The following is a 13,768-nucleotide window of genomic DNA, read 5'->3' as shown; positions in this document are numbered from 1 at the left end:
ACATGAGCCCATAGATTCTGCTGCCTCCAATAATATATACCTGACAGGAGCCCATAGATTCTCCTGCCTCCAATAATATATATCTGACAGGAGCCCATAGATTCTGCTGCCTCCAATAATATATACCTGACAGGAGACCATAGATTCTGCTGCCTCCAATAATATATACCTGACAGGAGCCCATACATTCTGCTGCCTCCAATAATATATACCTGACAGGAGCCCATACATTCTGCTGCCTCCGATAATATATACCTGACAGGAGACCATAGATTCTGCTGCCAACAATAATATATACCTGACAGGAGACCATAGATTCTGCTGCCTCCAATAATATATACCTGACAGGAGCCCATAGATTCTCCTGCCTCCAATAATATATACCTGACAGGAGCCCATACATTCTCCTGCCTCCAATAATATATAACTGACAGGAGCCCATAGATTCTGCTGCCTCCAATAATATATACCTGACAGGAGCCCATACATTCTGCTGCCTTCAACAATATATACCTGACAGGAGCCCATAGATTCTGCTGCCTCCAATAATATATACCTGACAGGAGCCCATACATTCTCCTGCCTCCAATAATATATACCTGACAGGAGCCCATAGATTCTGCAGCCTCCAATAATATATACCTGACAGGAGCCCATAGATTCTGCTGCCTCCAATAATATATACCTGACGGGAGCCCATAGATTCTCCTGCCTCCAATAATATATACCTGACAGGAGCCCATAGATTCTCCTGCCACCAATAATATATACTTGACAGGAGCCCATAGATTCTCCTGCCTCCAATAATATATAACTGACAGGAGCCCATAGATTCTGCTGCCTCCAATAATATATACCTGACAGGAGCCCATACATTCTCCTGCCTCCAATAATATATACCTGACAGGAGTCCATACATTCTGCTGCCTCCAATAATATATACCTGACAGGAGCCCGTACATTCTCCTGCCTCCAATAATATATATCTGACAGGAGCCCATACATTCTGCTGCCTCCAATAATATATACCTGACAGGAGCCCATACATTCTCCTGCCTCCAATAATATATACCTGACAGGAGCCCATAGATTCTGCTGCCTCCAATAATATATACCTGACAGGAGCCCATACATTCTCCTGCCTCCAATAATATATACCTGACAGGAGTCCATACATTCTGCTGCCTCCAATAATATATACCTGACATGAGCCCATAGATTCTGCTGCCTACAATAATATATACCTGACAGGAGCCCATAGAATCTCCTGCCTCCAATAATATACCTGACAGGAGCCCATAGATTCTGCTGCCTCCAATAATATATACCTGACAGGAGACCATAGATTCTGCTGCCTCCAATAATATATACCTGACAGGAGCCCATACATTCTGCTGCCTCCAATAATATATACCTGACAGGAGCCCATACATTCTGCTGCCTCCGATAATATATACCTGACAGGAGACCATAGATTCTGCTGCCAACAATAATATATACCTGACAGGAGACCATAGATTCTGCTGCCTCCAATAATATATACCTGACAGGAGCTCATAGATTCTCCTGCCTCCAATAATACATACCTGACAGGAGCCCATACATTCTCCTGCCTCCAATAATATATACCTGACAGGAGCCCATACATTCTCCTGCCTCCAATAATATATACCTGACAGGAGCCCATACATTCTGCTGCCTCCAATAATATATACCTGACAGGAGCCCATACATTCTGCAGTCTCCAATAATATATACCTGACAGGAGCCCATAGATTCTGCTGCCTCCAATAATATATACCTGACAGGAGCCCATAGATTCTGCTGCCTCCAATAATATATACCTGACAGGAGCCCATAGATTCTCCTGCCTCCAATAATATATACCTGACAGGAGCCCATAGATTCTGCAGCCTCCAATAATATATACCTGACAGGAGACCATAGATTCTGCTGCCTCCAATAATATATACCTGACAGGAGTCCATACATTCTGCTGCTTCCAATAATATATACCTGACAGGAGCCCATAGATTCTGCTGCCTCCAATAATATATACCTGACAGGAGCCCATAGATTCTCCTGCCTCCAATAATATATACCTGACAGGAGCCCATAGATTCTCCTGCCTCCAATAATATATACCTGACAGGAGCCCATAGATTCTCCTGCCTCCAATAATATATACCTGACAGGAGACCATAGATTCTGCTGCCTCCAATAATATATACCTGACAGGAGCCCATAGATTCTCCTGCCTCCAATAATATATACCTGACAGGAGCCCAAAAATTCTCCTGCCTCCAATAATATATACCTGACAGGAGCCCAAAAATTCTCCTGCCTCCAATAATATATACCTGACAGGAGCCCAAAAATTCTCCTGCCTCCAATAATATATACCTGACAGGAGCCCAAAAATTCTCCTGCCTCCAATAATATATACCTTACAGGAGCCCATAGATTCTGCTGCCTCCAATAATATATACCTGACAGGAGCCCATACATTCTGCTGCCTCCAATAATATATACCTGACAGGAGCCCATACATTCTGCTGCCTCCAATAATATATACCTGACAGGACCCCACACATACTGCTGCCTCCAATAATATATACCTGACAGGAGCCCATAGATTCTGCTGCCTCCAATAATATATACCTGACAGGAGCCCATACATTCTCCTGCCTCCAATAATATATACCTGACAGGAGCCCATAGATTCTGCTGCCTCCAATAATATATACCTGACAGGAGCCCATAGATTCTGCTGCCTCCAATAATATATACCTGACAGGAGCCCATACATTCTCCTGCCTCCAATAATATATACCTGACAGGAGCCCATACATTCTGCTGCCTCCAATAATATATACCTGACAGGAGCCCATACATTCTCCTGCCTCCAATAATATATACCTGACAGGAGCCCATACATTCTGCTGCCTCCAATAATATATACATGACAGGAGCCCATAGATTCTGCTGCCTCCAATAATATATACCTGACAGGAGCCCATAGATTCTGCTGGCTCCAATAATATATACCTGACAGGAGCCCATAGATTCTGCTGCCTCCAATAATAAATACCCGACAGGAGCCCATACATTCTCCTGCCTCCAATAATATATACCTGACAGGAGCCCATACATTCTGCAGTCTCCAATAATATATACCTGACAGGAGCCCATAGATTCTGCTGCCTCCAATAATATATACCTGACAGGAGCCCATACATTCGCGTGCCTCCAATAATATATACCTGACAGGAGCCCATACATTCTGCTGCCTCCAATAATATATACCTGACAGGAGACCATAGATTCTGCTGCCTCCAATAATATATACCTGACAGGAGACCATACATTCGCCTGCCTCCAATAATATATACCTGACAGGAGCTCATATATTCTCCTGCCTCCAATAATATATACCTGACAGGAGCCCATACATTCTCCTGCCTCCAATACTATATACATGACAGGAGCCCATACATTCTGCTGCCTCCAATAATATATACCTGACAGGAGCCCATAGATTCTGCTGCCTCCAATAATATATACCTGACAGGAGCCCATACATTCTGCAGTCTCCAATAATATATACCTGACAGGAGCCCATACATTCTGCTGCCTCCAATAATATATACCTGACAGGAGACCATAGATTCTGCTGCCTCCAATAATATATACCTGACAGGAGCCCATAGATTCTGCTGCCTCCAATAATATATACCTGACAGGAGCCCATAGATTCTGCTGCCTCCAATAATATATACCTGACAGGAGCCCATAGATTCTGCTGCCTCCAATAATATATACCTGACAGGAGCCCATACATTCTGCTGCCTCCAATAATATATACCTGACAGGAGCCCATACATTCTGCTGCCTTCAATAATATATACCTGACAGGAGCCCATACACTCTGCTGCCTCCAATAATATATACCTGACAGGAGCCCATAGATTCTCCTTCCTCCAATAATATATACCTGACAGGAGCCCATACATTCTCCTGCCTCCAATAATATATACCTGACAGGAGCCCATAGATTCTGCAGCCTCCAATAATATATACCTGACAGGAGACCATAGATTCTGCTGCCTCCAATAATATATACCTGACAGGAGCCTATACATTCTGCTGCCTCCAATAATATATACCTGACAGGAGCCCATAGATTCTCCTGCCTCCAATAATATATACCTGACAGGAGCCCATAGATTCTCCTGCCTCCAATAATATATACCTGACAGGAGCCCATAGATTCTCCTGCCTCCAATAATATATACCTGACAGGAGCCCATAGATTCTCCTGCCTCCAATAATATATACCTGACAGGAGCCCATAGATTCTCCTGCCTCCAATAATATATACCTGACAGGAGACCATAGATTCTGCTGCCTGCAATAATATATACCTGACTGGAGCCCATAGATTCTCCTGCCTCCAATAATATATACCTGACAGGAGCCCATACATTCTCCAGCCTCCAATAATATATACCTGACAGGAGCCCATACATTCTCCTGCCTCCAATAATATATACCTGACAGTAGTCCATAGATTCTGCTGCCTCCAATAATATATACCTGACAGGAGCCCATACACTCTGCTGCCTCCAATAATATATAGCTGACAGGAGCCCATACATTCTGCTGCCTCCAATAATATATACCTGACAGGAGCCCATACATTCTCCTGCCTCCAGTAATATATACCTGACAGGAGTCCATACATTCTGCTGCCTCCAATAATATATACCTGACAGGAGCCCATACATTCTCCTGCCTCCAATAATATATACCTGACAGGAGCCCATAGATTCTGCTGCCTCCAATAATATATACCTGACAGGAGCCCATACATTCTCCTGCCTCCAATAATATATACATGACAGGAGCCCATAGATTCTCCTGCCTCCAATAATATATACCTGACAGGAGCCCATAGATTCTCCTGCCTCCAATAATATATACCTGACAGGAGCCCATAGATTCTCCTGCCTCCAATAATATATACCTGACAGGATCCCATAGATTCTCCTGACTCCAATAATATATACCTGACAGGAGACCATAGATTCTGCTGCCTGCAATAATATATACCTGACAGGAGCCCATAGATTCTCCTGCCTCCAATAATATATACCTGACAGGAGCCCATACATTCTCCAGCCTCCAATAATATATACCTGACAGGAGCCCATACATTCTCCTGCCTCCAATAATATATACCTGACAGGAGTTCATAGATTCTGCTGCCTCCAATAATATATACCAGACAGGAGCCCATACATTCTGCTGCCTCCAATAATATATACCTGACAGGAGCCCATACATTCTGCTGCCTCCAATAATATATACCTGACAGGAGCCCATACATTCTCCTGCCTCCAATAATATATACCTGACAGGAGTCCATACATTCTGCTGCCTCCAATAATATATACCTGACAGGAGCCCATACATTCTCCTGCCTCCAATAATATATACCTGACAGGAGCCCATAGATTCTGCTGCCTCCAATAATATATACCTGACAGGAGCCCATACATTCTCCTGCCTCCAATAATATATACCTGACAGGAGCCCATACATTCTCATGCCTCCAATAATATATACCTGACAGGAGCCCATAGATTCTGCTGCCTCCAATAATATATACTTGACAGGAGCCCATACATTCTCCTGCCTCCAATAATATATACCTGACAGGAGCACATACATTCTCCTGCCTCCAATAATATATACCTGACAGGAGACCATAGATTCTGCTGCCTCCAATAATATATACCTGACAGGAGACCATAGATTCTGCTGCCTCCAATAATGTATACCTGACAGGAGCCCATACATTCTGCAGTCTCCAATAATATATACCTGACAGGAGCCCATACATTCTCCTGCCTCCAATAATATATACCTGACAGGAGACCATACATTCTGCTGCCTCCAATAATATATACCTGACTGGAGCCCATAGATTCTGCTGCCTCCAATAATATATACCTGACAGGAGCCCATACATTCTGCTGCCTCCAATAATATATACCTGACAGGAGCCCATACATTCGCCTGCCTCCAATAATATATACCTGACAGGAGCTCATACATTCTCCTGCCTCCAATAATATATACCTGACAGGAGCCCATAGATTCTGCTGCCTCCAATAATATATACCTGACAGGAGACCATAGATTCTGCTGCCTCCAATAATATATACCTGACAAGAGCCCATACATTCTGCTGCCTCCAATAATATATACCTGACAGGAGCCCATACATTCTCCTGCCTCCAATAATATATACCTGACAGGAGCCCATACATTCTGCTGCCTCCAATAATATATACCTGACAGGAGCCCAAACATTCGCCTGCCTCCAATAATATATACCTGACAGGAGCTCATACATTCTCCTGCCTCCAATAATATATACCTGACAGGAGCCCATAGATTCTGCTGCCTCAAATAATATATACCTGACAGGAGCCCATACATTCTCCTGCCTCCAATAATATATATCTGACAGGAGCCCATACATTCTGCTGCCTCCAATAATATATACCTGACAGGAGCCCATACATTCTGCTGCCTCCAATAATATATACCTGACAGGAGCCCATACATTCTCCTGCCTCCAATAATATATACCTGACAGGAGCCCATACATTCTGCTGCCTCCAATAATATATACCTGACAGGAGCCCATAGATTCTGCTGCCTGCAATAATATATACTTGACAGGAGCCCATAGATTCTGCTGCCTCCAACAATATATACCTGACAGGAGCCCATACATTCTGCTGCCTCCAATAATATATACCTGACAGGAGCCCATAGATTCTGCTGCCTCCAATAATATATACCTGACAGGAGCCCATAGATTCTGCTGCCTCCAATAATATATAACTGACAGGAGCCCATAGATTCTCCTGCCTCCAATAATATATACCTGACAGGAGCCCATAGATTCTGCAGCCTCCAATAATATATACCTGACAGGAGACCATAGATTCTGCTGCCTCCAATAATATATACCTGACAGGAGCCCATAGATTCTCCTGCCTCTAATAATATATACCTGACAGGAGCCTATAGATTCTCCTGCCTCCAATAATATATACCTGACAGGAGCCCATAGATTCTCCTGCCTCCAATAATATATACCTGACAGGAGCCCATAGATTCTCCTGCCTCCAATAATATATACCTGACAGGAGCCCATACATTCTCCTGCCTCCAATAATATATACCTGAAAGGAGACCATAGATTCTGCTGCCTCCAATAATATATACCTGACAGGAGCCCATAGATTCTCCTCCTCCAATAATATATACCTGACAGGAGCCCATAGATTCTCCTGCCTCCAATAATATATACCTGACAGGAGCCCATAGATTCTCCTGCCTCCAATAATATATACCTGACAGGAGACCATAGATTCTGCTGCCTCCAATAATATATACCTGACAGGAGCCCATAGATTCTCCTGCCTCCAATAATATATACCTGACAGGAGCCCATACATTCTCCTGCCTCCAATAATATATACCTGACAGAAGTCCATACATTCTGCTGCCTCCAATAATATATACCTGACAGGAGCCCATACATTCTCCTGCCTCCAATAATATATACCTGACAGGAGCCCATACATTCTGCTGCCTCCAATAATATATACTTGACAGGAGCCCATACATTCTCCTGCCTCCAATAATATATACCTGACAGGAGCCCATAGATTCACCTGCCTCTAATAATATATACCTGACAGGAGCCCATACATTCTGCTGCCTCCAATAATATATACCTGACAGGAGCCCATAGATTCACCTGCCTCTAATAATATATACCTGACAGGAGTCCATACATTCTGCTGCCTCCAATAATATACACCTGACAGGAGACCATAGATTCTGATGCCTCCAATAATACATGCCTGACAGGAGACCATAGATTCTGCTGCCTCCAATAATATATACCTGACAAGAGCCCATACATTCTGCTGCCTCCAATAATATATACCTGACAGGAGACCATAGATTCTGCTGCCTCCAATAATATATACCTGACAGGAGCCCATACATTCTCCTGCCTCCAATAATATATACCTGACAGGAGCCCATAGATTCTGCTGCCTCCAATAATATATACCTGACAGGAGCCCATACATTCTCCTGCCTCCAATAATATATACCTGACAGGAGCCCATAGATTCTGCTTGCTCCAATAATACATACCTGACAGGAGCCCATACATTCTCCTGCCTCGAATAATATATACCTGACAGGAGCCCATAGATCCTGCTGGCTCCAATAATATATACCTGACAGGAGCCCATACATTCTGCTGCCTCCAATAATATATACCTGACAGGAGACCATAGATTCTGCTGCCTCCAATAATATATACCTGACAGGAGCCCATAGATTCTGCTGCCTCCAATAATATATACCTGACAGGAGCCCATACATTCTCCTGCCTCCAATAATATATACCTGATAGGAGCCCATACATTCTGCTGCCTCCAATAATATATACCTGACAGGAGCCCATACATTCTCCTGCCTCCAATAATGTATACCTGACAGGAGCCCATACATTCTCCTGCCTCCAATAATATATACCTGACAGGAGCCCATACATTCTGCTGCCTCCAATAATATATTCCTGACAGGAGCCCATAGATTCTGCTGCCTCCAATAATATATACCTGACAGGAGCCCATACATTCTCCTGCCTCCAATAATATATACCTGACAGGAGCCCATAGATTCTGCTGCCTCCAATAATATATACCTGACAGGAGCCCATACATTCTCCTGCCTCCAATAATGTATACCTGACAGGAGCCCATACATTCTCCTGCCTCCAATAATATATACCTGACAGGAGCCCATACATTCTGCTGCCTCCAATAATATATACCTGACAGGAGCCCATAGATTCTGCTGCCTCCAATAATATATACCTGACAGGAGCCCATACATTCTCCTGCCTCGAATAATATATACCTGACAGGAGAACATACATTCTGCTGCCTCCAATAATATATACCTGACAGGAGCCCATAGATTCTGCGGCCTCAAATAATATATACCTGACAGGAGCCCATACATTCTGCTGCCTCCAATAATATATACCTGACAGAACCCTATAGATTCTCCTGCCTCCAATAATATATACCTGACAGGAGCCCATACATTCTACTGCCTCCAATAATATATACCTGACAGGAGTCCATACATTCTGCTGCCTCCAATAATATATACCTGACAGGAGACCATAGATTCTGCTGCCTCCAATAATATATATCAGACAGGAGCCCATAGATTCTGCTGCCTCCAATAATATATACCTGACAGGAGCCCATAGATTCTGCTGCCTCCAATAATATATACCTGACAGGAGACCATAGACTCTGCTGCCTCCAATAATATATACCTGACAGGAGACCGTAGACTCTGCTGCCTCCAATAATATATACCTGACATTAGCCCAAAAATTCTCCTGCCTCCAATAATATATACCTGACAGGAGCCCATAGATTCTGCTGCCTAGAATAATATATACCTGACAGGAGCCCATACATTCTCCTGCCTCCAATAATATATACCTGACAGGAGCCCATAGATTCTGCTGCCTCCAATAATATATACCTGACAGGAGCCGATACATTCTCCTGCCTCCAATAATATATACCTGACAGGAGCCCATACATTCTGCTGCCTCCAATAATATATACATGACAGGAGCCCATAGATTCTGCTGCCTCCAATAATATATACCTGACAGGAGCCCATAGATTCTGCTGGCTCCAATAATATATACCTGACAGGAGCCCATAGATTCTGCTGCCTCCAATAATAAATACCCGACAGGAGCCCATACATTCTCCTGCCTCCAATAATATATACCTGACAGGAGCCCATACATTCTGCAGTCTCCTATAATATATACCTGACAGGAGCCCATAGATTCTGCTGCCTCCAATAATATATACCTGACAGGAGCCCATAGATTCTGCTGCCTCCAATAATATATACCTGACAGGAGACCATACATTCGCCTGCCTCCAATAATATATACCTGACAGGAGCTCATATATTCTCCTGCCTCCAATAATATATACCTGACAGGAGCCCATACATTCTCCTGCCTCCAATACTATATACATGACAGGAGCCCATACATTCTGCTGCCTCCAATAATATATACCTGACAGGAGCCCATAGATTCTGCTGCCTCCAATAATATATACCTGACAGGAGCCCATACATTCTGCAGTCTCCAATAATATATACCTGACAGGAGCCCATACATTCTGCTGCCTCCAATAATATATACCTGACAGGAGACCATAGATTCTGCTGCCTCCAATAATATATACCTGACAGGAGCCCATAGATTCTCCTGCCTCCAATAATATATACCTGACAGGAGCCCATACATTCTGCTGCCTCCAATAATATATACCTGACAGGAGCCCATACATTCTGCTGCCTCCAATAATATATACCTGACAGGAGCCCATACATTCTCCTGCCTCCAATAATATATACCTGACAGGAGCCCATACATTCTGCTGCCTCCAATAATATATACCTGACAGGAGCCCATAGATTCTGCTGCCTCCAATAATATATACCTGACAGGAGCCCATAGATTCTCCTGCCTCCAATAATATATACCTGACAGGAGACCATAGATTCTGCTGCCTCCAATAATATATACCTGACAGGAGCCCATAGATTCTCCTGCCTCCAATAATATATACCTGACAGGAGCCCAAAAATTCTCCTGCCTCCAATAATATATACCTGACAGGAGCCCAAAAATTCTCCTGCCTCCAATAATATATACCTGACAGGAGCCCAAAAATTCTCCTGCCTCCAATAATATATACCTGACAGGAGCCCAAAAATTCTCCTGCCTCCAATAATATATACCTTACAGGAGCCCATAGATTCTGCAGCCTCCAATAATATATACCTGACAGGAGCCCATACATTCTGCTGCCTCCAATAATATATACCTGACAGGAGCCCATACATTCTGCTGCCTCCAATAATATATACCTGACAGGACCCCACACATACTGCTGCCTCCAATAATATATACCTGACAGGAGCCCATAGATTCTGCTGCCTCCAATAATATATACCTGACAGGAGCCCATACATTCTCCTGCCTCCAATAATATATACCTGACAGGAGCCCATAGATTCTGCTGCCTCCAATAATATATACCTGACAGGAGCCCATAGATTCTGCTGCCTCCAATAATATATACCTGACAGGAGCCCATACATTCTCCTGCCTCCAATAATATATACCTGACAGGAGCCCATACATTCTGCTGCCTCCAATAATATATACCTGACAGGAGCCCATACATTCTCCTGCCTCCAATAATATATACCTGACAGGAGCCCATACATTCTGCTGCCTCCAATAATATATACATGACAGGAGCCCATAGATTCTGCTGCCTCCAATAATATATACCTGACAGGAGCCCATAGATTCTGCTGGCTCCAATAATATATACCTGACAGGAGCCCATAGATTCTGCTGCCTCCAATAATAAATACCCGACAGGAGCCCATACATTCTCCTGCTTCCAATAATATATACCTGACAGGAGCCCATACATTCTGCAGTCTCCAATAATATATACCTGACAGGAGCCCATAGATTCTGCTGCCTCCAATAATATATACCTGACAGGAGCCCATACATTCGCGTGCCTCCAATAATATATACCTGACAGGAGCCCATACATTCTGCTGCCTCCAATAATATATACCTGACAGGAGACCATAGATTCTGCTGCCTCCAATAATATATACCTGACAGGAGACCATACATTCGCCTGCCTCCAATAATATATACCTGACAGGAGCTCATATATTCTTCTGCCTCCAATAATATATACCTGACAGGAGCCCATACATTCTCCTGCCTCCAATACTATATACATGACAGGAGCCCATACATTCTGCTGCCTCCAATAATATATACCTGACAGGAGCCCATAGATTCTGCTGCCTCCAATAATATATACCTGACAGGAGCCCATACATTCTGCAGTCTCCAATAATATATACCTGACAGGAGCCCATACATTCTGCTGCCTCCAATAATATATACCTGACAGGAGACCATAGATTCTGCTGCCTCCAATAATATATACCTGACAGGAGCCCATAGATTCTGCTGCCTCCAATAATATATACCTGACAGGAGCCCATAGATTCTGCTGCCTCCAATAATATATACCTGACAGGAGCCCATAGATTCTGCTGCCTCCAATAATATATACCTGACAGGAGCCCATACATTCTGCTGCCTCCAATAATATATACCTGACAGGAGCCCATACATTTGCTGCCTTCAATAATATATACCTGACAGGAGCCCATACACTCTGCTGCCTCCAATAATATATACCTGACAGGAGCCCATAGATTCTCCTTCCTCCAATAATATATACCTGACAGGAGCCCATACATTCTCCTGCCTCCAATAATATATACCTGACAGGAGCCCATAGATTCTGCAGCCTCCAATAATATGTACCTGACAGGAGACCATAGATTCTGCTGCCTCCAATAATATATACCTGACAGGAGCCTATACATTCTGCTGCCTCCAATAATATATACCTGACAGGAGCCCATAGATTCTCCTGCCTCCAATAATATATACCTGACAGGAGCCCATAGATTCTCCTGCCTCCAATAATATATACCTGACAGGAGCCCATAGATTCTCCTGCCTCCAATAATATATACCTGACAGGAGCCCATAGATTCTCCTGCCTCCAATAATATATACCTGACAGGAGCCCATAGATTCTCCTGCCTCCAATAATATATACCTGACAGGAGACCATAGATTCTGCTGCCTGCAATAATATATACCTGACTGGAGCCCATAGATTCTCCTGCCTCCAATAATATATACCTGACAGGAGCCCATACATTCTCCAGCCTCCAATAATATATACCTGACAGGAGCCCATACATTCTCCTGCCTCCAATAATATATACCTGACAGTAGTCCATAGATTCTGCTGCCTCCAATAATATATACCTGACAGGAGCCCATACACTCTGCTGCCTCCAATAATATATAGCTGACAGGAGCCCATACATTCTGCTGCCTCCAATAATATATACCTGACAGGAGCCCATACATTCTCCTGCCTCCAGTAATATATACCTGACAGGAGTCCATACATTCTGCTGCCTCCAATAATATATACCTGACAGGAGCCCATACATTCTCCTGCCTCCAATAATATATACCTGACAGGAGCCCATAGATTCTGCTGCCTCCAATAATATATACCTGACAGGAGCCCATACATTCTCCTGCCTCCAATAATATATACCTGACAGGAGCCCATAGATTCTCCTGCCTCCAATAATATATACCTGACAGGAGCCCATAGATTCTCCTGCCTCCAATAATATATACCTGACAGGAGCCCATAGATTCTCCTGCCTCCAATAATATATACCTGACAGGATCCCATAGATTCTCCTGACTCCAATAATATATACCTGACAGGAGACCATAGATTCTGCTGCCTGCAATAATATATACCTGACAGGAGCCCATAGATTCTCCTGCCTCCAATAATATATACCTGACAGGAGCCCATACATTCTCCAGCCTCCAATAATATATACCTGACAGGAGCCCATACATTCTCCTGCCTCCAATAATATATACCTGACAGGAGTTCAT

This window comes from Phyllobates terribilis, unplaced genomic scaffold, assembly GCF_046119375.1.
Source record: "Phyllobates terribilis strain yellow unplaced genomic scaffold, ASM4611937v1 Scaffold_12__6_contigs__length_324123572, whole genome shotgun sequence".
Taxonomy (NCBI): Eukaryota; Metazoa; Chordata; class Amphibia; order Anura; family Dendrobatidae; genus Phyllobates; species Phyllobates terribilis.
Note: the sequence above shows the minus strand (reverse complement) of the source record.